The sequence below is a fragment of the Beta vulgaris genome, chromosome 3 (genome assembly GCF_026745355.1).
Source record: "Beta vulgaris subsp. vulgaris cultivar EL10 chromosome 3, EL10.2, whole genome shotgun sequence".
Lineage (NCBI taxonomy): Eukaryota > Viridiplantae > Streptophyta > Magnoliopsida > Caryophyllales > Amaranthaceae > Beta > Beta vulgaris.
In genome coordinates this window covers 31635961-31662696 of record NC_079204.1, presented here as the reverse complement: position 1 = coordinate 31662696, position 26736 = coordinate 31635961, and the positions used below count along the sequence as shown (strand labels likewise).

Here is a 26736-nt window from a genome sequence, read left to right as displayed (position 1 = left end):
GGAAGCTACTTCAAGTGTAGGTTTTCTTTTCATTGGCTTGCAGCCATTTTAAAGCATCCAATAGGAGTAGAAAGCTAGGAAACTAGAGTATGCTGATTTCAGCTAGTTTAGGAGATATTTTGTAATTTCTTGCTTTCTTTAAACTCCTTAGTGTATTAGACTTAGTTCCTTTTATGTTAAGTCTTTTAGTACATGTACTATATATATGTAACTTAAGCATCAATGAAAATAAGATTTAAAGTTGCAAAAACAAGCTTAGGAAGACCGTTGTGGTTAAAGACTAAAAATCGGGTGTTTTTATTCTACTTGTACGAATTACTTGGGAGGTAAAACTACAAGTGTTCAATTAAACTAACAAGATTTGAGAGTGATTCACTTACTCTATTAATTAAAACCCTTAGTTAAGGCCGAGAGTGGAGATTCACTTCCTTAGCTAAAATCGAATTATAACCTTTAAGAGGAGTGTTTTAGTTTGTGATTCATTCTATCCTAACACAATTCTTCATAGAGGCGTGTTTGTTTCAAGTGGTATCAAGAGCTTAGTTATGAAATGGGAGACGAGTTGAATGATAATGCTAGGAGAGATGCCATGTTAGAAGCACTAGCTAGGCAAAACGAAGCATTACAAGAGACAATGACCCAATTAACCTTAGAAATGTTCAAGAAGAAATCTAATGATAAAGAGAGGAGTTCTAAAGCTGATGATAGAGGGTTAAAGATAGAAGTTTCAAAATTTGGTGGAACTACTAGTGATCCGGAAGTGTATCTTGAATGGGAACGTTCCTTAGAACGTTTCTTTGAATACAAAGATACTCCAGATGAGAAGAAGTACAAGGTAACTGTTTAATTTTGAAGTTAACCAAAATATGCATCCATTTGGTTAGAAGGCGTGAAGAGACAAAGGGTGAAGGAGAACAAAACCAAGATTGCTACATGGGAGAAATTGAAGAAGCAATTGAGGAAGCGTTTTGTTTTCGTGTAGTATGTTAGATGGTCTACACTCAAGGAAAATTAGTATGGAGGAGTACATTAAGGAGTTTGAGAAGCGTTCCATTGTTTGTTAAATAGAAGAAATGGAGGAGCAAAAACTAGGCCGCTTCTTAGGAGGCCTAAATGAAGATGTACGAGAGAAAGTGGAGGTGTATCCATACCTTACTTTCGATGAAGCTTGCAAAGTGGCTGTCAAAATTGATAGCCAAAAGAATAAATCAGTTACAAGTAAGTCTTATTCAAAGCCATATAGTACTTTGAAAGCTAATCCTAGTACTAGTAACTTTGATAAGAAAAAAAAAATCAGATTTCACTAAGAAAGATAAGGAGAAAATTGTAAATGATAAAAACTTAAAAGTGAAATGTTTTAAGTGTCAACGTTATGGTCATTACCGATCTGCTTGTCCTACTAAAAGAGTCATGACTATAAGGGACGTAGAGGAGATAGACGGGTTGGAAAAAGCATCTCTTTTAGAGATGGAACATGATAAAAATGAGACTAAGGAGGAGGATTTGTGTAATTTAGAAATTGAGGGTGAAACTTTGGTTCTTAGGAGGTCCTTATTTTCTAATGTTGTGGCTGAAAATGAGGAACAAAGAGAAATCATTTTATTCTAAATGCTTAGTGAATAAGAAGCTATGCACATTGATCATAGATGGTGGTAGCTGTACTAATGTTGCTTCTAAACTTGTACAAAAGTTAGCATTACCTACTACTAAACATCCACATCCTTATAAATTGAAATGGTTAGATGATGATAGTGAAGTAAGGGTGAAAAGTAGAGTTTTAATCACATTTTCAATTGGAAATTATGAAGATGAAATTCTATGTGATGTAATTCCTATGACTGCTTGTCACGTCCTAGTTGGTAGACCTTGGCAATTTGATCGAAAAGTTATTCATGATGGTGCTGCTAATGTGTATAATGTGAAAAGGATGGAAAAATCAAAACCTTACTACCATTACCCCTTGCAAAAATCCGAAACACAAAACCTAAACCAAAAGAGAACCTAGTGTGTGGAAGTGTGTTTTTGGGAAGAAAAAGATTCGAGAGGGAGTTGAAGGCTAACCATGTTGTGTATGTTCTGATTACTAAGGAAGTAAATGAGAGAGTGGAGGTTGAAGATCCGAATTCGGGGGATTTGTTGGAGGAGTTTAAGGACGTATTTCCTAATGACGAAACATGGAGGATGTGTATTTGTAGCCGTGTTGTGAATAACATAACCACAAAATACAGATTTCCTAACCCTACATTAGATGACATGGTTCATGAGATTGATGAATGAAGTACTTAGACCATTTTTGGGAAAGTTCGTGGTTTTCTATTTGGATGATATTCTTGTTTACAGTTTTAACAAGGATCCTCATTTGAATCATATGCAACAATTGTTCGAAGTTCTAAGAAAGCAAAAACACTATGGCAAGATTGAGAAGTGCACGTTCATGGAAAGAGAGATTGGCTTTCTTGTGTTCATTATTTCAAATGAAGGTATGAAGGTAGATCCATTCAAAGTGAAGGCAATTTTCTCTTGGTCGGTTCCAAAGACTATCACCGAGGTGAGATCTTTTCATGGTTTAGCTTTATTTTATAGGAGGTTTATAAATAATTCCAACACTTTATTAGCTCCTATAACTGAATGCACTAAACATGGAAAATTTGTATGGAGTGACGCAACTCAAAAGGCGTTTGAATTTTCTAAAAGAGAAAATGTGTAACTGGTAGGGAGAATCTCGAAACTAGGGGTGTTGTTAAGGCCCAAGGATCTCCTTCAAATTACAATTTATAAAACACCTCAACACAACCCACTAACAAGTAGCAAGGGCAAGCAAGGGATCAAACCCAAGGGAGAACCGGTAGTGAACACAAATTTTGGACTATTAGAGGATGAGTCTCGGTTACAACTAGGATTGAGGGTTTTATTAAACTAGGTCACACAATTAAGTTATAATGAGAATACAATATGATGAAAATAGGTCTTGGGGATGAGGCTCCAATCTAAGTTCATATGAGATAGTCAATAGAGAAATAGTCAATTGAGGTATGGATGTGATGAAGTGAACTATATGCTATAACTAATCACCTTCTCAAGCAAATTAGAACTTTGTTAGACTAAGCAACTCCTACTCTCGTGGTAATTACTCAATTCAACATGCTTAAGTACATCAAGTTTAAAAAATCTTAACTCAAAGATTTAATCTCTTAGTGAATTCAAGACAAGTGAGTCTAGTGTGCTACACATCCTAAATTCACCTCTCGATTACAATTAGGATAGCTTAGAGAGTTGCAATGGTGATCAAGCAAAGAGACCCACAATCAAATTACACTAAAACTCAATTTTCACATTCACAATCCAATCAACATGCTCCAATCAACTATCCATAGTCACAAAGAGAGGTTTTCACCCCCAAGCCCTAAAATGGGACTACTCACTACTCATGATGAACAACATAGCATACATAGAAACACAAATTACCAACATGCAAGTAGAAGTCGAGTAGAGAAATTGGATAAACTAAAGAAAATCAAAACATGCAACTACTTGGATTGAAATCAAGTGCAAAAAGTACAAACTTACTGATTACAAGAAATAATTGTCGTGTTCAAACCTTAAAATCCACTACGAGTTCATAAATTAATTGAGATCCTCAAGAGTTTTAAGTTGTCACCCTTCTTCTCTCTTGTTTCTTTCTTGTTTTTAAAGCTAATAACTCACACTAAAGAAGTAGAATCAGTCCTCCTTTTACATTCCCCCCATTTGCTCTTATATGGAACTCAAAATAAAATATTAAATCGTGGCGGAGAAAGCAAAGTGTCGGTCAGCTAGAGCACAGGGGAGCGCCCGCTCCTACATGGAGCGCTCGCTCTAGAGGATCTTGGGGAGCGCTCGCTCCTGGTAACCTACAACCCATCCAAAACATCTTCCCAAGTTGAGATGGAGCTCCAGTGAGGAGCGGTAGCTCCGAGCTTGAAGTAGCAAAATCAACTCCAGCATGGTCAGAGCACCTCAACCAAAGCCATGAGCCACCTCAGGAACCTGCAAAGCAACACAAACAACACCAAAACACAACGACCAACTACTCTACGACACCGAAAAGACTCAAGGACACAAAATTACAGAAAATGAACTAAAAACTAACGAAAATGACTCAACCAAGCTTAAAAGGAGCCTAAAAGACGATCTTGAATGAGCACAAAAGTTCATTCATCAACTCCCCAAGCTTGAGGTTGGCTTTCTCTCAAGCAAACATGAGGAAAGAGGACAGAAAACTAAAAAAAAAAATGCATGAGAAACATTCCCAATCTAGCTCATAGGTCAATCCAAGGCCCCATCGAACGCGAGAACACTCGTGATTGAAAAAGGGGTAATGGTGTAATAAATGGGGGAGAGAGGAGCGCATAAACCAAGTCGAGACCAATTAAACCACTCACCATTTGCTCTACCCTCAAATAAGGACGACCACCACTATTAAGGTATGAACACATGTTCACAACATAACCGTCTTGAGGGACCATGAATGCGACTAGAAAGTCAAGGGGACTTCTCACGGCTTGTAATGTTGGCTAGGTTAGGGGGTGGGAAAAGTTTGGGAAAGTGGTGCCACGTAGGTCCTAGTGGAGTTGGAGAGATAAGGAAAGTCGAGAGAACCGATACACCAATCCACTGCTTAAGATATAACCACAATTCAAAAACCGTTGGGCGGGAGCCAAACACCAACAAACTAGCAAAATTATTTTATTTAGAAAAAGGAGTTTATTCTATACCAACAACTACTCAAAGTTAGGAAACGAACATAAGAGTAAGAGTTGAAGGTGTTTCCTATTTTCTCCTCTTTATTTTTATAATTTTTTTTTCATATGATATTTCTGTCCTTTTTTTTTGAATTACCCCTAGGCTGGGGGTAATAGGAAGATAGTATTGAAAAGCAACAAAATGACATCAGACTTACAAAAACGCCATCAAGCAAACCTAATCATCAATCCAGAACAAGCAAGTATCGAATGTCCTAATCTCTCAAAAATGAACTCCACTAGTGGTAATCATTAAGGTGATTTGGATTTTCAAATGGGAGCAAACACATATGCAAGAGATGAAGCAAACAAGAAAGAGAACACACAACCAAAACCAACCACAACCTCATGCATTCACATTCTATCGAAATCTCAAACAACCACCACCCAAGAAAACAAAATCAAACACAAATAAAGCACCTCACTTGCCCCCCAAGCCTTAGGTGAGCGCCATCCTCGAGTCTCTAGCATGTAATCTATTAGTCCCCAAACTTTGGTGGACCATGAGGCTCCCATCCACCCGTATATCCTATTGGAAAGTCGGGCGTGTCCGCGTCATTCCCTCGTGTATTTGGGTCGATGGTGCTAGAATAAGTGGGGTCAGCCATAGGGTTCATCCGCCCCGAAACTTGCCAATCATACCCGTATTGGGTGTTAGGTGGGAAATAGGGGTGCCCATATTGGTTTAAGGGTCCTAATTGGGGAGGTTGGTAGGGGTAGTTGAGGTAAAGAGGTTCAGGTACAATGTTAGTGTTCAATTCAATCCGTTCCAATTGGTTACGGATGTCAAGGATGGCGTCATTAATGTCAATAGGGGCGCAGGAAGAACAGGAAGGTGCTCCTACATCAAATAGTCCAACAAATTGGGCCACATTTTCCCTAGCCCTAGCCCCTGGAAACTCGTTAATCTCATTCTCGTGGTTGAGGTTCCCCATTGGAAACATCCACTTAAGCTACTCGGGGACCTTGACAAGAGGTTAGTTTAGAGTTAGGCAAATAACAATAGTGTACCCCATGAACCCTCCAGCTAAATCTATCTTCTTTATTCGTGTTTTGAATGAAGCTGAAGGTTCAAAGGGAATCTATGTCCAGTGAGGGGCTGTGGTCAACTAGGTCACAAGCGTCTACTAGGTCCTTGAACCCTAGCTCAATTGCAGGCCACGTCACCATCTCCCCCCCCCCATGTGAATGTCTCCTTTGGTGTTAAGAATATTTTTTACAACATTCAAGAAAAAGCCAACGAAAGTTCAATTCATATTGGTATGGTGGATAGAGGGCGGCATGCAATGTTGCTAGTTCTTCCGCGTTGATATTGTGGAAGTCTCCCTTTGGTGAGAGAATGTAATGAAAAAGTCTTGAAAGCACCCAAAGGAGGGACTTGTAACATGGTTTGGTTATGCATTTCGGGACACATAAGGGCTCTTGTCGGTGATTTCTTTCCACCATAACGTGGCATTGAAAGTTTGTCCCGGGCCACTAGGAGTAAGGCATATTGCTTTTTTTATCCCACCCAAAAATCTCATTTAATCTCTCAAGGGAGATGTTTTGTTGTCGGTTAAAAATGCGAAATGAGATTTGGGTTTCGGGAGGCAAGACGTCTTCCTCGGAAGTGACAACAATCTGTAAGGTGGAAAGAAATTCCTAGATTAGCCTATTAATTGTTTTGGGTTGTTCGGTTTTGAACTTTACCCAACCAATTCTACTCCATAAGGTGTCCATGGCTCGATGAATACCCAAATTTCTACATGTGCATTGGTCATAAAATCGAGTTGAAACTACATTCCTTGACTCTAGGGTATTATAGATGTGTTGGAATTGGTGGTGGATGACAAGGTTGGGGACTTGAGTGAGTTTGAGGGAGTTCTTGAGTGTTTTAGGGAGGGTTAGAGAGAGAGAGAGAGAGAGTGAAGAGCACAAGATAAGGGTTTGAAAGAAATGAGGGAGGTAGGTGGGGTTTAACGTGTTTAAGAAAGCATGAGAATCTACAACGCTGAAGGGAGCGCTCGCTCCTCAAAGGAGCGGTCGCTCAGTTTTAACAGGGTTTAATTTTTTCGAGCAGGCCCAGGGAGCGCTCGCTCTTTGCTGGAGCGGTCGCTCGTCGCTGTTGAGAGTGCTTCCTCTCTTCTTGGTCGCTTGCTCGGATCTGCCAGGTCAAATTTCTTTGGAGGGCTGCGAAGGAGCGCTCGCTCTCATCTAGAACGCTCGCTCTCTTCTAGAGCACTCGCTCAGATTAGGCACCTCACTGTTCTTCTTCTCCTTATTTCTTTATTTTTTATTCTCTAAACCTCCTAACTCGAGTCAATCTCGATTTGAGCTTAAATTCCCGCAAGCTTAGCTCATTTTGCCTCACTAATCTACAACATATCAAAAACACGACATTATAAAATACAAACTATCCACAACAAAACTCAATTTTTCTAAAAACTTGCAGCAAAACATGAAGTTAAAACACACAAATACTTGGGTTGCCTCCCAAGAAGCACTTATTTTACGTTATTAGCTCGACGGTCTTGAGAATCTTCAATGATGAGAGAAGGAGTAGTCATACTCCTTGAGATCAATGCTATAAACTTTTGGAATGAGCTCTCCAAAATAAAGCTTGACCCTTTGACCTTTGACCTTGAATGCCCCCGTTCTTTCACTCCATATAAGCACCACTCCATAAGGATACACTTGACTTCGAACGAACCACTGCACCTTGACTTGAGTTTACCAGGAAAGAGTTTAAGTCTTGAATTGAACAAAAGAACATGATCACCAACATTGAAGTCTCTTCTCAAAATATGCTTATCATGCCATGCTTTTGTTCTTTCCTTGTAAATGCGGGAGCTCTCATAAGCGTCCCTTCTTAACTCTTCCCATGCATGTAGGTCAAGCATTCGTTTTTCGTTGGCCGAACTGAGGTCGAAATTCAAAGCCTTGATAACTTAATATGCTCAATGCTCAAGCTTAACCGACAAATGGCATGACTTGCCATAGACAAGCTTATAAAGTGTAGTGTCGATATGAGTTTTGTAGGCCGTTTTATAAGCCCATAAAGCATCATCAAGCTTACTTGACCAATCATTTCTTGCTCGATCAATAATTTTCTCAAGTATCATCTTTATTTCTTAGTTTGAGACTTCCGCTTGACTACTCGTTTGCGGGTGATAGGCAAGAGCAACTTTATGCCGGACCCTATACTTCTCTAAAAGTGCCTTGAAGTACCTCTTTGCAAAATGTGATCCTCCATCACTAATGATTGCTCTTGGAAGCCCGAACCTTGGAAACATCACCTTCTTTAACATTTTCATTACAACCTTGGCATCATTGGTAGGAGATGCCAGAGCTTCCACCCATTTTGAAACATAATCGCATGCCACTAGAATTTATCTATTTCCAAATGAGCTAGGGAAGGGTCCCATGAAGTCCATGCCCCAAACGTCAAATACTTCCAACTCAAGAATTGTGTTCATAGGAATTTCATTCTGCTTTCCAATGTTGACCAATCTTTGACAAGCATCACATCTTTTAACAATCATCCACACGTCTCTAAATAAGATAGGTCACCTTAAACCACTCCCTAAGATATTTACCACTATTTTGGCGACACCCATATGCCCACCACACGGGGATGAATGGCACATGTTAATAACATTTTCAACCTCATCTGTCGGAATGCATCTATGGTAGATACTATCCGGACCTCTTTTGATTAGAAAAGCATCTTCCCAATATAGTTTTGGACATCTCTCAAAAACCTTCGCCTTTGTTGGGAATCCAAGTTCGGAGGTATCAAGTTGCAGGCAAGGTAGTTAGCATAGTCGGCAAGCCAAGGAACCGAATCCTTCACTATTGCGACTAGCTTTTCATCTGGAAATGAGTCATCAATCTTTGGCTCATTTCCTTCCATGCATTCTAACGGAAGCCTAGACAAGTGATCGGCTACCAAGTTCTCCGCACCTTATTTATCCTCGAGTTGAATGTCAAACTCTTGTAACAATAGGATCCAACGAATGAGCCTTGGCTTAGCTTCTTTCTTTGACATTAAATACTTCAATGCTATGTGGTTGGTGAATATAGTGATTTTAGACCCACCAAGTAAGGACAAAACTTACCAATTGCATAGACCACCGCCAATAGCTATTTCTCGATTGTGGAGTAGTTCTTTTGTGCATCATCTAAAGTCTTGCTTACATATTCGATTTCATGAAGCTTGTTCTCCTTCTTTTGGCCTAGCATGGCCCCCACCACAACATCCGAAACATCACACATGAGCTCAAAAGGGAGGTCCTAATTAGGTGGTTACAATATTGGGGCTGAAACAAACGCATCTTTCAACCTATCAAAAGCTTGTAGACAATCATCAATAAACACAAAGGGCGCATCTTTTGCTAAAAGTTTAGTCAAAGGCTTGGCCATTTCTGAAAAATCTTTAATGAAACGCCGATAAAAATCGGCATGAACAAGAAAATTCTTACACCCCTAACATTTGTTGGAGGTGGAAGGCGTTTGATTGTCTCAACTTTAGCGGGATCAACCTCAATGCCCCGACAAGAGATCACATGACCAAGAACCATTCCCTCGTCTACCATGATATTTTTACTAATTCAATACCAAGTCCATCTTTCGACATCTTTGAATCACTTTAGACAATTTGTTAAGACATATGTGGAAAGAAAAACCACACACCGAGAAAGCATCCATTAAAATCTCTATGTCTGATTCAAGCATGTCAGAGAAGATTGCGGTCATGCATCTTTGGAACGTTGAAGGAGCATTACACAATCCAAATGGCATCCTTTGATAAGCAAAGGTGCCATAAGGACACGTAAAAGTTTTTTTTCTCTTGATCTTGTGGGTGAATCAGGATTTGTAAAAATCCGGAGTACCCATCAAGGAAACAAAAGTGTGTATGACTCGCCAAACTCTCTAAAATTTGGTCAATGAAAGGGATTGGGAAATGGTTTATATGGGTTGACTTGTTCAACTTTCTATAATCTGTACACATCCTCTCGTACCCTACCTTGTGGATACCACTTCACCGTGCTCATTCTCAACTATGGTCTAGCCTCCATTTTTTGGAACTACTTGGACCGGACTTACCCATTCACTATCCGAAATAAGATAGATTATCCCGGCCTTAAGTAGTTTCAAAACCTCATTTTTCACAACTTCTTTCATATTTGGATTTAATCTCCTTTGAGGTTCGATGGAGGAAGCTTGATCATCTTCAAGATATATACGGTCCATACAAAGCGATGGGCTTATCCCCTTAAGATCATTAAATGAGTAGTCGAAGGCCCTTCTATTTTCTTTCGAAACATGTATCAATTTTTTCAATAGGGTGCCTTCCAGCTTCGCATTAACAATAACGAGAAAAGCTTTGTCATCATCAAGAAATTCATATTTACATGTGGTGAGTAGCAGACCTCGGACTCATCTAGGAGCTTCTTATATTCCTCTTCTTCTAGTGTACCGCTACCTATCTCACCCCACAAAGTCTTTTGGAGAGTGTCTTCAAGCTCTAAACTCTTCATCTAGCACATCAAATTTCACAACTTCTTTCATAAGTGGCTTTTTCATGGACCTTGGGAACCCGGACACCATTTTCTCATCTCCAGCTCTCAAGGTGAGAGTGTTTTTATCACAATCAAATAGCATTCTAGCCGTCTCTAACATTACAAAACAAATTGGCTATAGACGCACATCATCTGGCTAAGTTTCCTCTGAAACCCCCTTTTAGAATCACATAAACATAGTTGCCCCTAAATTATATGGTTTTTAGTGTCAAATGTATTCTGGTGCCTCTAAAGATACATTTCAGCATCAGATGTATGTTGGTTGCCTCTAAAACCATGTTTTTAGCATCACATGAGTATTGGCTGTCTCTAAATCCATATTTTTAGCATCACATGAATTTAGTTGTTTCTAAAGCCATTTTTTTTTAGCATCAACTGTAGTTAGTTGTCTCTAAAGCCATGTATTTGGAGTCACATGAATTTAGTTGTCTCTAAAGCCATTAATTTTAGCATCAACTGTAATTAGTTGTCTCTAAAGCCATGTATTTAGAGTCATGTAAATTTAGTTGTCTATAAAGCCATTTATTTTAGCATCAATTATAGTTAGTTGTCTCTAAAACCATGTGTTTAGCGTCACATGAATTTAGTTGTCTCTAAAGCCATTTTTTAGCATCAAGTGTAGTTAGTTTTCTCTAAAAGCCATGTATTTAGCGTCACATGAATTTAGTTGTCTCTATAGCCATTTGTTTCGGCATCACATAGATTATTGTTGCATCTAAACATATTTTTTAGTGCCACTTGAATTGTGTTTGCATCGGAACTAATATTTTGAAGTTGACTTATTTTATATTTCCAAGATTATTGCAAAAAGAAAAATAAAAAAAAGGAGAAAGAAGCCATAGAAAGTCGAATATTTAAACTGTAATCTCAAATATTCTCAATCTAGAAAATGGGAAAATCTTAGAACTAACAATAAACATACTCCAATTACTCATGATTATAAGCATGAAATTGTTCACTAACTTCTTCATCCGGTGCCTTCATGCAAGGAATGTGGATGGAAATTCTATTCACAAAGTACCGAGTCGCCAATACAAAATTAAAAGTAAGCAACAATTGAGCCAGTCCTTAGAAGTTAAGATTACTACTAATTTTTTCAGAACTCATCACAAAGATTAGAACTTCCAAAACTAAATAACTGAATTGAGGATTTCTTTTGTATCCACATCATGTAAAATCGTAAAAGCATTAAGTCATGAGTCAGAGTGTCAGACATTCATTTATTGTTATGGATATATCAGTAAGAAAAATTATCTAGAGTAACATCAGGAGCAGATCAACAGAAGCAGATCAACAGCAACAGATCAATAGCAGCAAATCAACAGCAACAGATCAACAGCAGCAGATCAAGAGCAGCAGATCAACAACAGCAGCAGAACAACAACAACATAACAGCAGTAGCAGATCAACAGCAGCAGAATAGCAGCATAACAACAACAACATAACAAGAACAGCAGAACAATAGCAGCAACAACATTTCACATATCCTACCATGATAATATCAATATATGCAGAGTAGTAAATGATGATTATCCTACCATGATTGGACTACACCAAGGAATCTGCATTAAGTAATTAAGTCCTTTTCTGTTTGCAACAATAATAGATGAATTAATATGGTTTATCCAGGATGAAGTAACATATCTCATTCCAATCAAACCTTCACATATGCGTACCAGCTCAACCACTACACACAGATTCAATACAACATTTGGCTAGGAGTCCTATCTAATTTTGAAGTCTTGTGTTTCATTCATTTAGCTCAGACTCTCAGTACACACACAAATTCAAATAATTGTCAAGTGTTTGAAGTGGTGCAGTGCGAGGCCACAAGACATCTCTATCCAAAGATTGCATATATAGTTCATAAACCAGCAATATCATAGTAGATTATAAAGTCACTAATGAATTTTTTTAAAAAAAAGAAAAGATAAGGAGAAACCTGGGTCCACCTTTAATAATGATATCTAAAAAACTTCTTTAATCTTCAACATCATTGTGTATTTTTTCAGACTTCTGAATTAGCTCTTCCTCATCCTCTTCATCGGTCCACTATCATAAGTATTAATACAGAATTTAATATTTGTAATTGTTAATAATGCACATGTGTTAATTTGTTTTGCATGAAATTAAAGGTATAATCTATGACATACCGCATCCATATTGAGATCGGACATGTTGTATCCAGCCAAATTCATGAAGGCTTCTAGGGCGCGTTCCATAAGTCTAGATTTCTTTTCAAGGCTTCTCACTGTATTACTTAGAGCTTCGTTCTTCTCCTTAACCTAGTTTGCTTCCCTCTTTGCCTCACTAGCTTCATTTTTGGATGCTTCAGCCTCTTTGCGAAACTTTTCTCCTTCATTAAATGACCCAAATAATGATATCACTGAGGGACTTATCCCCTTTTGTCGATCACGTGCACTTGGCTTACGTTTTGGCTTAACTGTTGCATAGATTTCTTCATCAGTCATTTTTGTTTCTGAAGTGTTTCGTTGCTCAACTAGCTGCTTAATTTCATTCTGCAATAACGGGAGAAGATCTTGTCAAGTAGGAATATACTTTCAAATACAACAAAAAAATATCCAGTTTGAATAATTGTTACCATGGTGTCCTGTGCCGATTGAGTTACAAGTGTTTTGTCGCTTCTGGTATGAGTCTCCTCGTACAATTCCAATAATCCTGGGATTACCTTGTCACGTTTAAACTGAAGGAATGGAAAACAATAAACCTAAGTAACTATTCCAAAAATTAGGACAGGAATGGTGAAAGAACACGCGTTACCATATCTTGTGCTTTTTGTGCAAAACTTTTTGTTCCTGTCGTATGTCCGGCATCAAGGTATGACCTATTCTCAATGTTTCTGCGACTCTTTTTCTATTAAATTCAAATATAAACAATTTACAATTGTGTGAAATGATAAAAATTGAAAATAAATAAAGAACTCTATGCAATGTACGAGGGTTTATTAACCTGAAAGTCTGGAGTGCCAAAGTATGATACAAGCCACTCCCAGTCTTTTTCGTCAACACTTGGAGGCCTATTATCTTCTTTCAGTCTGTCATCATCATTTTCTTCAGTGTCATAATATTCTCTCTTCAAACGTGCACGAAAATTCCGATACTTCTTGTTCAAAGATGTCATGATATACTTCCTCTTATCTTTTCTTTTCTTTTCACGTTCCCTTGATCTTTAACATCATCCAGCCCAATATCAAATTTGTCCTGCACATGAAAAATGTTCTAATTAGAAAATAAAGTTCGTAAAAGATATTGAAGAATTATCAATGCTTGTGGAAGTATTGTTCTACCAAAATGAGCTTCCACATCTTCTCCTTAATACGAGGGAACCACAGTAACTTGACAGCTTAGCTCTGTTGACACCTATTGGTTGACCACTAACATCAAAATCTACCTTTATCTTCTCACCGGGTCTCATTTTAGCCAGTTGTAAATTTCTTGTAGGATCTCTAGGTGTTTTGGTTTTATATGACTTCTTCGTTTTTCCCTTTCCTGACATAATAATTTGAATAAAAATAAATATTGTCTTAAAAAAATAGGCGTAGGGTATGTCTTTAAATAAATGAGCCACACCATACCTGTTTCATTAGATGCCTCCTTTTCTCCTGTTAGCATGCTTTCGCCTTTCTTCCCTATTGAGCCTTCTGACCCAAATTTCAATTTCCCGTTAAATAACACACTTTACATGTTCAAATCAATTCTCTTGACAGCTAACACATTCATCAATCAAAAAAAGGAAAGAAGAGGCAATGACTCTTTAAACACACCTTCTTCGTCAATTGCTTTTTGGGATTCCCTTGTATTGATTCCATCACTTTCTCGCTCATGAAATTCACTATCTCCCACATCAGCCTTCTCAATTTCATTGGACTCTTTCATTTCTGTGAGAAAATTAAACAATCTCAGACACTATAATGCCTAGAAGTACATAATTTCATTTATCATTGGTATTCTGTTATTAAATCCTATATTTATACATATGGACAAGTATACCTTCATCGAAGTCCATCTTGTCTTGAACTTCCGCATCCTGTTGACTAGTGATCGTTGTATTGTAGTGATTTCGCATCTAAGATATTAGAATGAAACTAAATCTAATGACTTTCCTAAATAGAATGAGTGTGGTTTAAAAGGCGAACCTTTCTGGTAAGACTTTGAGGGCTGTTGTTAGCTGCACATTTCCCCCTTTGTTTCCTTTCCCTTGCAAGTTTTTGTTCTGCGTCAACAAACAATTGCACCCGGTAAAATGAAGTTTCTTTCGTCCCTTATTCGCACAGTCCTTGTTATGTGCCTGCCATTTTGTTTCGTATAAGAAAAAGAAAGCATTTGAAATTCATTAGCAAAATAAAGGGTTGACTTTCGTCTAAGGAAGGGGGAGGGGAAGAGAACAATTCAAATAGCAAAATATAGATGCATCTAACATAAAGGAGATCAACAACAAGTTTGGGGTAAATTTTCTATTGAGATTGCGAGAGAGATACATTCTTAAATCTTAATGAAGTTGAGTGATTGAGTCCAGGAGAAAGTGATTATGCTTTTCTATCATAAAAATTCATAAATTAAAGGTCAGTGAGCAGTCCCATTTATACATCATTTACCAGACCTCCTAATTTTTCTAACTTCTTCATAGATCATCTACTGGATGCAGAAAACAAGTGTATCAAAAATGTATGCAGTTACAAATGTATGTAGTTACAAGTGTATCAAAAATGTATGCAGTTACAAATGTATGCAGTTACAAGTGTATCAAAAATGTATGCAGTTACAAGTGTATCAAAAATGTATGCAGTTACAAATGTACCGGACCTCCTAATTTTTCTAGCTTCTTCATAGATCATCTAACTAAACAAATTCCTACTAACCTGATTTGCACCAGCTGTGACCATGATCTTTGATTTGTTCAACTTGTTCTCCCTTTGCAACTGCAACAGAGAGGACCCCAGAATAGCTTGTGTTAAACTCTAGAGAAGAAACAAGCTGCAAATTGGATTTACGATCCAAACCTATTTATACACAATCTCAGTAAAGCGGCAAGTAAGATGATCTAGAATTTGACATCATAATGATGAAGGATGATTCGCATGATGATGCAATAACTCGACAGCATAAACAAGCCAAACAGATGTAGTTATAATACATACACAACCCGGAAAGGCAGGAAACGAGAAAAATAAAATCTTAATCCATAACTAGATGATAGATCCCTTGTAGACCAAATATACTGATACAGATCTATAGCCAGCATGCTTAGAAGTAGAAGCATAAGGGACCGAAGATCCCATATAGACCAATGTTGAAGTTATAATTCCATGAGGATACAAACAAGAAACCGGAAGCCTAACTTTGATAACCAGCACAATACAATGCCAGCTAGGGCCTCAACAACTGAGAGAAGTTTCCACTAGAGACACGGGCCATGATGGTTATATACATGTCAGTAACTTAACCAAGCTGACTACAGTCACAATTCAAAATCCCTTTCAGCTATGTATTACTCATCCAAACTCTTCATCAGCTTCAAGCGAATCTAATTTACGAAGCATGAGACATAAACTCTAGGTAAGCACCATACGATTCAGAGCACAGTTAGTTCATGCAAGGATCGGCCATTTATTTTATAGACCTTGAGATTAAAATTCTTACCTTTTGCACCAGAGCGTCTCTTAGCTCAGGAATACCTACATCTGCACCATACCGACTAATTTTAGGCTCACAGACGAGCTCTTTCACTTTGTTCAGTGCACCCACTCACTTCCCAACCTCCCTGCCACTGCACACACTCACTGCTCACTGCCCTCACCCATCTGCCACTCCCCACACTGCCCACTGCACTCATTGCCTACTGCCTCAACTGCCTGCACTTCCCACCTGCCACTCCCCACACATTCACTGCATAGTGCACACTCGCCCCCCCCCCTTAACTGCCTGCACTCCCCACCCCCTCCCTACCCTGCCACTGCACACACTATACCCTCCATCAACTGCATGCACTCCCCACCCCTCCCTACCCTGCCACAACTAATCCCCACCCCTCCCTGCCCTCTCACAGCCACTCCCCACCCCCTCACTACCCTACCTACCATGTCCTCCCTTCCCTGTAATAACCACTACCTTGCCATGCCACTACCACTGCCCACACCCTTGCACAGTCCCCCCACCCCTGCAGTGCATGGAGGGGGAATAATTTCACACCTTGTCACACATAAAAAGAACATATCAAAAGCCATTTGCAATACTAAGAGCACATATGCAACCTCAACCAGTAAAAAGAAATTTGTAAATCTAACTCGACATACCTTCCTTTTCTTGTTTGCAATAGTGGCTTCCTCGTCATTGCCATCATCCGAAAGATCATCCTCCAGTGAGTAGTCACTATCTTGATCTAAGGTAGCTTTTGCTCTTGATCCTGCTCACCTCCTTCTTCTCCTTCGTGCTATCCACTAGACTATTCATGCTAGCCATAATGCGCTTCACACCTAGATTCTCCAGCTTTGTCTTGTTAGCTTCAATACTTTGAAGTCTCAGCTTCTTGTACTCATTTGTTGGACCTTCAACATCTTTCCTTGGATGTCTTTCCACTTGGTCTGGACATTTTCATGAAAAACTCCCAACACCGAAGAAAAACACGCTAAACAAAAAACATTATCATTACTTACTCAAACAAACAGACAAATTATAATAACTACCATAAAAATTTCAATAGCACGAAAAAGAATGGAAAAAACAGCTAACATAACATAACTTTCACTACATACAAATGGTTTAACAACAATGTAAAACAATGCAGTAGTAGAAGAAAATAATCGCCGGGATACACTATGGAGCAGGATATAATGCTGGAAATGAGCTTAAGTTAATAATATTGCAACATCAGTAATTTCATTTATCTCTATCTACTAGCACTGTTTGGTTTTTAAAGAAAAAGCCAAACACATTAAACTACATACAAATGGTTTAACAACTCTATCAATATAAATGGAATTATTAAATCCCTATAATGGATCAATTTTTTTAAAAAAAAGCCAAACACATTAAACTTTCGTTGTTTCCCCAATGCTATCTTGGACAAGTATTTCAGGAACGTCGTAGAAGTTCCTTGGGTTTGCCTTCACTACAACCTTCCAATTAGGCTTCGCAACGTCCTGAACATAGTACACTTGCCCAACTTGTGATGCTAAAACGTAGGGATCATTTCCCAACACCTTTCTAATATTGACACTGATGAATTCAAAGCAATCTTTAGTTATTCCTCGTCCATGACTATGAACATCCCAACAATCACACATGAACAAAGTGACACGATTTCCTCCTGTGTACTGTACTTCTATGATTTCGCGCAGCAGACCGTAATATTCAAGATCATTTTCCCCCAACACAACAATCCCACTGTTTTGTGTCTCTCTTTCCATTTCACTGTCCTTTATGCGGAACATAGAACCATTTACCATGGAGCAGTTCACAGTCGCTACAACACGGTCTGGGCCATCCGCTAAGGCCTGTACATGTTCAGTCACAGTAGGATGCTTTTATTGAGCTAAAGAAGTCACTTGCACCAAACATTATTCCAACTTATATACGTAATTAGGTAGACATAAGATGACCTATGAGGGAGGCAAATTGCTCGTTTTTTGATCTTACTCGATGTTTGAACCATTGAATGAACTTGCGCTTCCTAGCGATTGTTCAGTTTAGTTCAGTTCAACTCAGCTCCAATCAGTTCGGTTCAGTTTAGTTCAGTTCAGCTCCAATCTTTTATAACCATTTTGTTAAATATTACTATTATTGTTATTGTTTTTGTTGTTGTTTCTATATATTTTTTTTGTTTATTGTAGCTTTACTCATTATTATTACTATTATTATTATTATTATTAGGATGAACATGGTTTAGGTCAAAAGCACACATAAACCCACGTTTTCTAGCTCATAAACCAATAAAATCGCGTCAAAACGGTTTACATATGATGCAATTATCATTATTATCATTAATTATTATTATTATTAATATTATTTATTTATAACTATCATTTAAAAATATCCAAAATACTACTATTATTATTCATTATTATTATTTATCATTATAATTATTGTTTAATATTCATATTATTATTGTTTGAATATTATTTATATATTTATTACATTTAATTTAATTTAATTCAATTTAATTCAATTTCAATTCAATTCAATTCAGTTCAGTTCAATTCAGTTCAGTTTAGTTCAGTTCAGTTCAGTTCAACTGTTTTATACCGAAGAGAACATGCCCTTTATTTCATACGGAACAATAAATGAATATTTTTTTCCCAAGACGAAATTTCTGTTGTATAAAGAAGAACATATCAAAAGTCTCTAAAATCTTAGATATTATTTACGATATAATTTCAGAGTTTTTCAAACCCAAAAATCTAAGATATAATTAAGATAACTTAAGGAGGGAATATATCTAATTTCTGAAATAGATTCCCGCCTTAGCGAAACAAACCCCCTAACCTCTTCCCTTCCCTTTGCCAGACCAAGTATATGACCCCCTAATTCCCATTAAACCCTAATCAAAAACCTATTGTGCGTTCATCCTTCCCCTCCCTCTCGTGAGTTCATCCTTCGGTCATCTAAAACACCAATCCCCTCCCTTTTCCGGTAGACCTAACCCCAAAACACCAAAACACCAAAAAATGGTAGATCTAACACCATTAAAAATAACTTATGAAATTGAAGAAGATCCACAAAGAAAGGCATGGCTGAAACTTTGTTTCGACCTTATCAGTGAAAGAAAATTTCTAGATTTCTTTCTTTCTTTGAGGGGAAACAAAGCAACACCGCCATTCATGAGTCCACATGCGAAAACAGCCTTCGACACGGTCATGAGAACTATTTTAGAAGAAGTTATAGAGGGTCATCCAATTGTGTGTGCCCTTCTACCAAAGAGGAGCGAATTGGACAATGAAAGGGAACAGAAGAAGGCCAGGGTTTCATCCTCGAAAATTCCGGCTGGAAATAAGGGGAAGGAGAAGATGGTTGATGATTCAGAAGGTATAAAATAGTTTTTTTTGTTCAATTTAGTTAATAATTTTTTTTTCAAATTAGAAGGTCTAAATACGTCCCTTTAATTCTGGTATTATGTTGTTGTTGTTATTGTTGTTGTTGTTGTTTTTGTTGTTTGGTTTGTTACCATGTCAGTGAAATTAAAGATAGAATATTGCAATTTGTTTGGTTTACTAATTAGACAGAAGCAAAGAAACTCCCTGATTTGTTATTGAATGCACCAGTAACTAAGTATAGGATATGATAGGAGGGTAATGGTCTTAGTGTGCCTCTTGAGTGGGGGGAAACGATAGTGTTGGACAAGGCAAATCATTCTAGCAGCATGTTAAAGTATAAGAAAACTCTAAGTTCAATTTACACTTAATACTATGCCCTTGATTGACCTGAGGAATCACTGTCTGGTTGACATGTTAAAATACTGTCACCCTATTTGTATGGACAAGTATGAAGTAACTTACATCTATCATTCTCTTCTCCCGTAGCAGCAATTTTAGGTTGTGGAAGATGTGACCAATCTATAGATGATGATATAGAGATGTAGTAAGTTCTTAAATTATGATGTCTTTCGGCTTTCAAATTTTATTATGTGACTGATAGCAAATTGAAGTGATCAGTCAATTGAAGGATTCACCTCAGCCATTAATGGTAAAGAAAACCTTGTGCAAGAAACCTATGTGCCTGACTAGCTATGTTTGTTAACCTTATGCAAGAAACCTATGTGCCTGAGTTCATATCAAAATTGATATTCATGAATTGAGCTAGTGATATTTACAAATCATCTTGTTGTTGTTGTTGCTCCTTGATCTAAGGTAACTTGATTCCTCTTATTCTGCTTCTCAGGTTCTTTCCTTTTCTTTTTTAACTTTCTTATTTAATAATTGTATTGTGAACTTGTGATTGTGTTGATATGTTTTATGAAATTTATGGAATTATTTTTGTGAATGAAGTAGGTTTTGTGTTTAGTGTTGCTAATTAATGGTAACTTCATCATCATATTGCTTCGTGATGGAACAAATTTAGTGATTGCATTTGTGAGTGAGACTAGTGCAGTTTTATCTCTCGAATTGTTTCATTAGGCAAGCAAAGCCTTTTTAAACAATATAAAGTATACACCCTAGTTTGTTGTGCTGCTGCACTTTATTTCCTAATCTGGGTTGATTGGAAACACATAGGAACAAAGGAATATGAGTATGCTGAGAGGTTAGTGGCTTGAATTCAGTTTAAGACTATTTGTTGTGCTGCTGCACTTTATTTCTTGATCTGGACTTATCGGACATGTCTTGTTTATTAATGTGTTATAGTTTGACATATAAAAATCACTAAAATTTTTACTTCTGTTACAGCAGAATGTGTTAACACTTCATATTGTTAATCTTACTTGCTTGGTGGATACTTCATATTGTTAATCTTATTTTGCTGCTTCTGCCTGTGCGCGTTTCCTGTCTTCTGACCTTGGTCTGAAGATATGCCTTTTACCTCCGAGGCTCTGAGTTCTCTAAATTAGAATCTTTACAACCTACTCTCTTGCAGTGTTATGATGCTTTTTATCTCTTGCTTGCGTTGTAATTTATGCGTTCTTTACATGATTGCCTGCATGGGACACATCTTCTGGTATACCATATAACATTATTAACCTGGCAATTCAAAACGAATTGAAAATTCATATTTTGTCGGGGGATTGAGGTGTCTCTGTATTCTTTTTCTTTTTATTATATATGCTATTTCTGTATTTTAATGTTGGATCTTTCTGGTTTGTACTCAGGATTGGTTGCTCCTAGAAGAAGGCCTTACAGGAGGAGGAGGAACAACGGGGTTGGGGTCATGATCTTTGACCAAGAAGACATATATAAGGACAGTGAAAGTGAAAAGAGATGATGAGGTCACCATCTTGGAATGGGATGGATATTCTGTTATAGCTTATGAAAGCGACGAAGATGAGGTCATAGAGATCGATAGTGATAGTAGTATTAGTGACGATGAGGTTATAGGGCATTACTAAGTGCGGCTCAGTAGTATTAGTGAAGATGTACAACAGTTGCGTATTTTGGAGATTTTTTGGGCACATACTTTTTGGAACAGATTGGCAGATATGGTGCATTGACTACATAGCTTATGTTACTTAGATTTTGCCTCCTTAGATATACGGGAATGATTATGTTAAAACTTTCTAGGTTATTATGTATCACCATCTATGGATATTATTTTGGATTGTGTATAGTTGTCACGTTTATATAAATGCATATTTCTTTCTTTGATAAATCTATAATTTCTTTCTTCCATTTATGTTAATTTTCTGAATTATTATGCAAAATAAGTAAATGAATAAATAATATTAAAAATTACGTAGCATTATTAAATATCATTATAACAATTTGGTGCATCTAAAGAGCTACTTTATAAAATTTCACAGTTGCATCTAAATATAATTAGGAGCAACATGTATAAATACCCCTAAATGTGTTTTGAACCTATGAAACGTAATTGCATCTAAATATATTTAGATGCAAAAGAAGTGGTTGCCTTAAATTAGAATCTGCGGCAAAATTTATAGTTGCATCTAAACATAAGTGGTTTAAGAAACAATATTTGTGTGCCCCAAAAACTAAGCAATAGATGCAATTTAAAATTAGAGTCAAACTTATGGGTGCCTCTAAATAAAAATGGTCTTATCACCAACGTAACATGTGTGCCCCAAAAATATGGCATCAGAGGCAACCAATAATTAGCGACTGCCTGATGGTCGCCTCTAAATGTAAGTGGCTTTAGCAACAATTCAAGTTTTGTGCCTCAAAAAGGTGGGATTAGGGGCAACCAACAATTAGCAACACCATAACTTATCTGTCTCTAAAAGGTGGCATTAGGGGCAACCAACAATTAGCAACACCATAACTTGTCTGTCTCTAAAAGGTGGCAATAGGGGCAACCTATAATTAGCGACGGACTAATTAGAGGCAGCGAGAAAATTGCCTCTAAACACCATTAGAGGCTACAAATATATATTTAGATGCAATTTTGGATTGCCTCTATATGTAGTTTTTTTTTTGTAGTGTAAGAACAACCTCTCTAGTATCAAAGGTGTGCAAGGATCCTTGTCCATGTTCATCACCACAAAGTCACAAGGAATGGTGAACTTACCAACTTGAACCAGAACATCTATCGATTCTCCAACGGGTCTTCTAATGGTGCGGTCGGCCAATTGAATAGTTCTCCTTGATGACTTCATAGCATGATTCAGCTTGCTAGCTATAGCTAAGGGCATTAAACTCACTCTGGCTCCAAGATCGACCAAAGCACTCTTTTGTTCAACACCTTCCATTTTTACTGGAATTAGAAAAGCACCCGGATTAGACTTCTTTTCCGGCATAATTCCTTGAATGATCGAACTAACATTTTGCGGAAGGTCAGAAACTGTTGCATCATCAAGTTTATCTCTATGAGTCAGAGATCTTTTAGAAACTTTGCATAGAATGGCATCTCCTTTATAGCTTGCAAGAATGGAATGTTGATTTGGATGCCATTCACGAGTTCAAGAAATTGAGCAAGTTTAGTATTCAACTTTTTCACCGCAAATTTTTGCGGAAAATGAATTGGCGTAAGATAATGCCGAGTTAGCGCTCCTTTCTCTTTTTTTTTTCGTATTCCTCCTCATTTTTGTCACTCTTTTGTTTTTCATTCTCTACTTCTTTCTTTTTCTCTTCTTCACTCTTTTTCTCCACAACTATTTCACTTTTTCTATTCTCAACCTTAAATTCATTCATAACTGGACCCTCATATGTAATACCCAATCTCAAGGTAACGACATTCACTCTATCATGATTAGCAGGGTTGCTACTAGGTTGGCTCGAAAGTGATTGTTAAGATTGTTGTTGGCTAATTTTTTGGGCTAATTAGGCAAGTTGTGTCTCCATCATCTTATTATGAGCTTGCATTTGTTGGATGGTGGAGGACACTTCCGCATTGGATTTAGTTTGTTGGGTTATGAAGGCTTCAAGTGCGGCTTTGAGTGAAGTCTTTTGTGATGTGGGAGGGTTATACGGGGGTCTTTATCCTTGGAAACCGCCCCCTTGATTGAAACCAGTAGGTGGTCTCGAAGTAGCTTGAAATTGGTTATTTAGTGTTTGAGTTAATTGGTTTAGGTTTTGGGAGGGTACTTGTTGTTTTGTTAGTAGGGTTGTGGTTGGTGAGTTTTTTGGTTTCCTTACTTCCACCCAAAATTCGGGTGATTTCTCCAACCGGGATTAAAAGTGGGTGCGTAGGGGTCATTTCAGGCCCCTACCGCGGCTACTTGCTCCAATGTGGCCATGCATTGAGCCGCCACATGATCACAACCTCCACATGTTTCACAAGGTTGTATGACATTTATAAGGATTGATGATGAAGACGATGACAAGTTAATCTTGTCAAGATTTTTCATCACAACTTGCAACTTGGACGCCAAAGCTTCATAATTGTCAACATCTATCTTACCGGCGCTCCTTGTATTTTGTTTTCGACCGGAACCACTCCAACCACTATGTCTTGCTACCTCTTCAATTGTGGCTTCCACATCATTCAAATTAATTTTCAAAAGCCACCCTCCCGCAGCGCACCTGGATCAAGATTAGCACGAGTTATGGGATTTAGGCCAGCATAGAAAGATCTCAAAAGTGTAGCCAAGTCATAACCATGATGAGAGCAAGCCCGTCTCAAGTCCTTGAACCTTTCCCAAGCTTCACTCAATGTCTCACCATCTAGTTGAGAGAATGTAACTCTTTGACGTTTTAGCTCCGCCGTCTTCTCTTCCGAAACAAATCTCCTCAAAAAGGCCTTAGTCACCTCCGCCCATGTTATTAGAGAAATAGCGGGAAGTGACTCAAGCCATGCCAAAGCTCTACCATCAAGTGAAAAGTGAAAGAGATGAATTCGAGTTTGCTCTTGAGTAGCATTATGCTCATTAACAATGTTGCACAACTTTACAAAGTGAGCAAGATGCGTGTAAGGACATTCACTACCTCTCCCTTCAAATTGTCTTTTCTTGATCATTCTTATCAATTGGCTTGGAAATTCGTAATTACCATCTGGAAGAGGCAGACGGTTAATACTACTACTCTCCTCGAATGCCATTGGAACCCCATAGTCCTCAAGAGTTCTTTGTTGATTTTCGGCCATTCTAGGAGGAGAAATAGAAATTATTGGAGTGTACTAAGAAGATGAGCCTGGTGTATCACTAACTCTTACTCGTGGAGATGGTGAAATAACTCAAGGTCTACCCCTTTGCCTCTTTAGAATTGGAGTATCACCTGCGGGGTTTGTGCTTATGTACAATATCAAAGCTAAGTAGAGGGTTAGTAATAACAAGGAAGGACTTAACGACCCAAGCAATGAATTAATAATATGGAAATAATAAAAAATCGTAACTCATAATACAAATACTCAAAAGTTCATCTCTATTGCGCCCCCCGACAACAGCGCCAAAATTTGGTAGGAAGGATCTCGGAACTGGGGATGTCGTTAAAGTCCAAGGATCCCCTACAAATTACAATTTATAAAACACCTCAACACAACCCACTAATAAGTAGCAAAGGCAAGCAAGGGATCGAACCCAAGGGAGAACCGATAGTGAACACAAATTTCGGACTACTAGAGGATGAGTCTCGGTTACAACGAGGATTGAGGGTTGTATTAAACTAGGTTACACAATTAAGTTATAATGAGAATTCAATATGATGAAAATAGGTCTTGGGGATGAGGATCCAATCTAAGTTCATAGATAGTCAATGGAACTAGTCAATTGAGGTATGGATGTGATGAAGTAAACTATATGCTATAACTATTCACTTTCTCAAGCAAATTAGTACTATATTAGACTAAGCAACTCCTACTCTCGTGGTAATTGCTCAATTCAACATGCTTAAGTACATCCAGCTCACAAAATCTTGACTCAAAGACCTAATCTCTTAGTGAATTTAAGACAAGTGAGTCTAGTGGGCTACACATCCTAAATTCACCTCTCGATTACAATTAGGATATCTTAGAAGAGTTTCAATGGTGATCAAGCAAAGAGACCCACAATCAAATTACACTAAAACTCCATTTTCACATTCACAATCCTATCAACATGCTCCAATCAACTATTCATAGTAAAAATAGAGGTTTTCACCCCCAAGCCCTAAAATGGGACTACTCACCACTCATGATGAACAACATAGCATACATATAAACACAAATTACCAACATGCAAGTAGAAGTCGAGTAGAGAAATTGGATAAACTAAAGTAACTCAAAACATGCAACTACTCGGATTGAAATCAAGTGCAACAGGTATAAACTTAATGATTACCAGAAATAACTGTCGAGTTTAAACCTTAAAGTCCACTACGAGTGCATAAGTTAATTGAGATCCTCAAGAGTTCAAAGTTGTCACCCCTTCTCTCTCTTGTTTCTCTCTTGTTTTTAAAGCTAAAAACTAAAACTAAAGAAGTAGAATCAGTCCTCCTTTTACATTCTCCCCCCTTTTGCTTTTATATGGCACTCAAAATAAAATTTTAAATTGTGACGGAGAAAGCAAAGTGTCGGCCAGAGCACAGGGGAGCGCTCGCTCTGGGAGATCTTGGGAGATCTTGGGGAGTGCTCCCATCCAAAACATCTGCCAAAGTTGAGCTGTAGCTCAATTGAGGAGCGGTAGCTCCGAGCTTGAAGCAGCAAAAGCAGCTCCAACATGGTGAGAGCACCCCAACCAAAGCCATGAGCCACCTCGGGAACCTACAAAGCAACACAAACAACACCAAAACGCAACGACAAACTACTCTAGGACACCAAAAACACTCAAGGACACAAAATTACGGAAAATGAACTAAAAACTAACCAAAATGACTCGACCAAAGCTTAAAAGGAGCCTAAAAGACGATCTTGAATGAGCACAAAAGCTCATTAATCAGTAACACACATATTCTAGCTTTACTTGACTTTACTAAACGATTTGAAGTTGAATGTGACGTAAGTTGAACAGGTATTGGGGCTATTTTGATTCAATGTGGTAAGCCTATTGCTTCTTTCAGCATGAAGCTTAGCAATGCCAAATTTAATTATTCTACCTTTGACAAAGAGTTTTATGTTATGGTTAGAGCTCTTAATCGTTGGAGTCATTATTTACGATCACAAGCTTTTGTTCTTCATTCTGAGCATGAATCATTGAAATATTATTTATGGACAACATAAGCTTAGTGCTCGTCATGCAAAATTGGTAGAATTCTTACAATAATCATTCAATTTTGTTGCTAAATACAAAGCTGCAAAAGCTAACATTGTAGCAGATGCATTATGTCGGAGACATCTATTGCTTAATATGGGGGATTCCAAGGT

General features: G+C 37.8%; 1 pseudogene; it reads left to right on the top strand.

Annotated features, from left to right (window-relative positions):
• Window positions 1-24056: 24056 nt before the first annotated feature.
• LOC125496172 (small nucleolar RNA R71) lies at window positions 24057-24155 on the top strand (annotated as a pseudogene).
• The last annotated feature ends 2581 nt before the right edge of the window (window positions 24156-26736 follow it).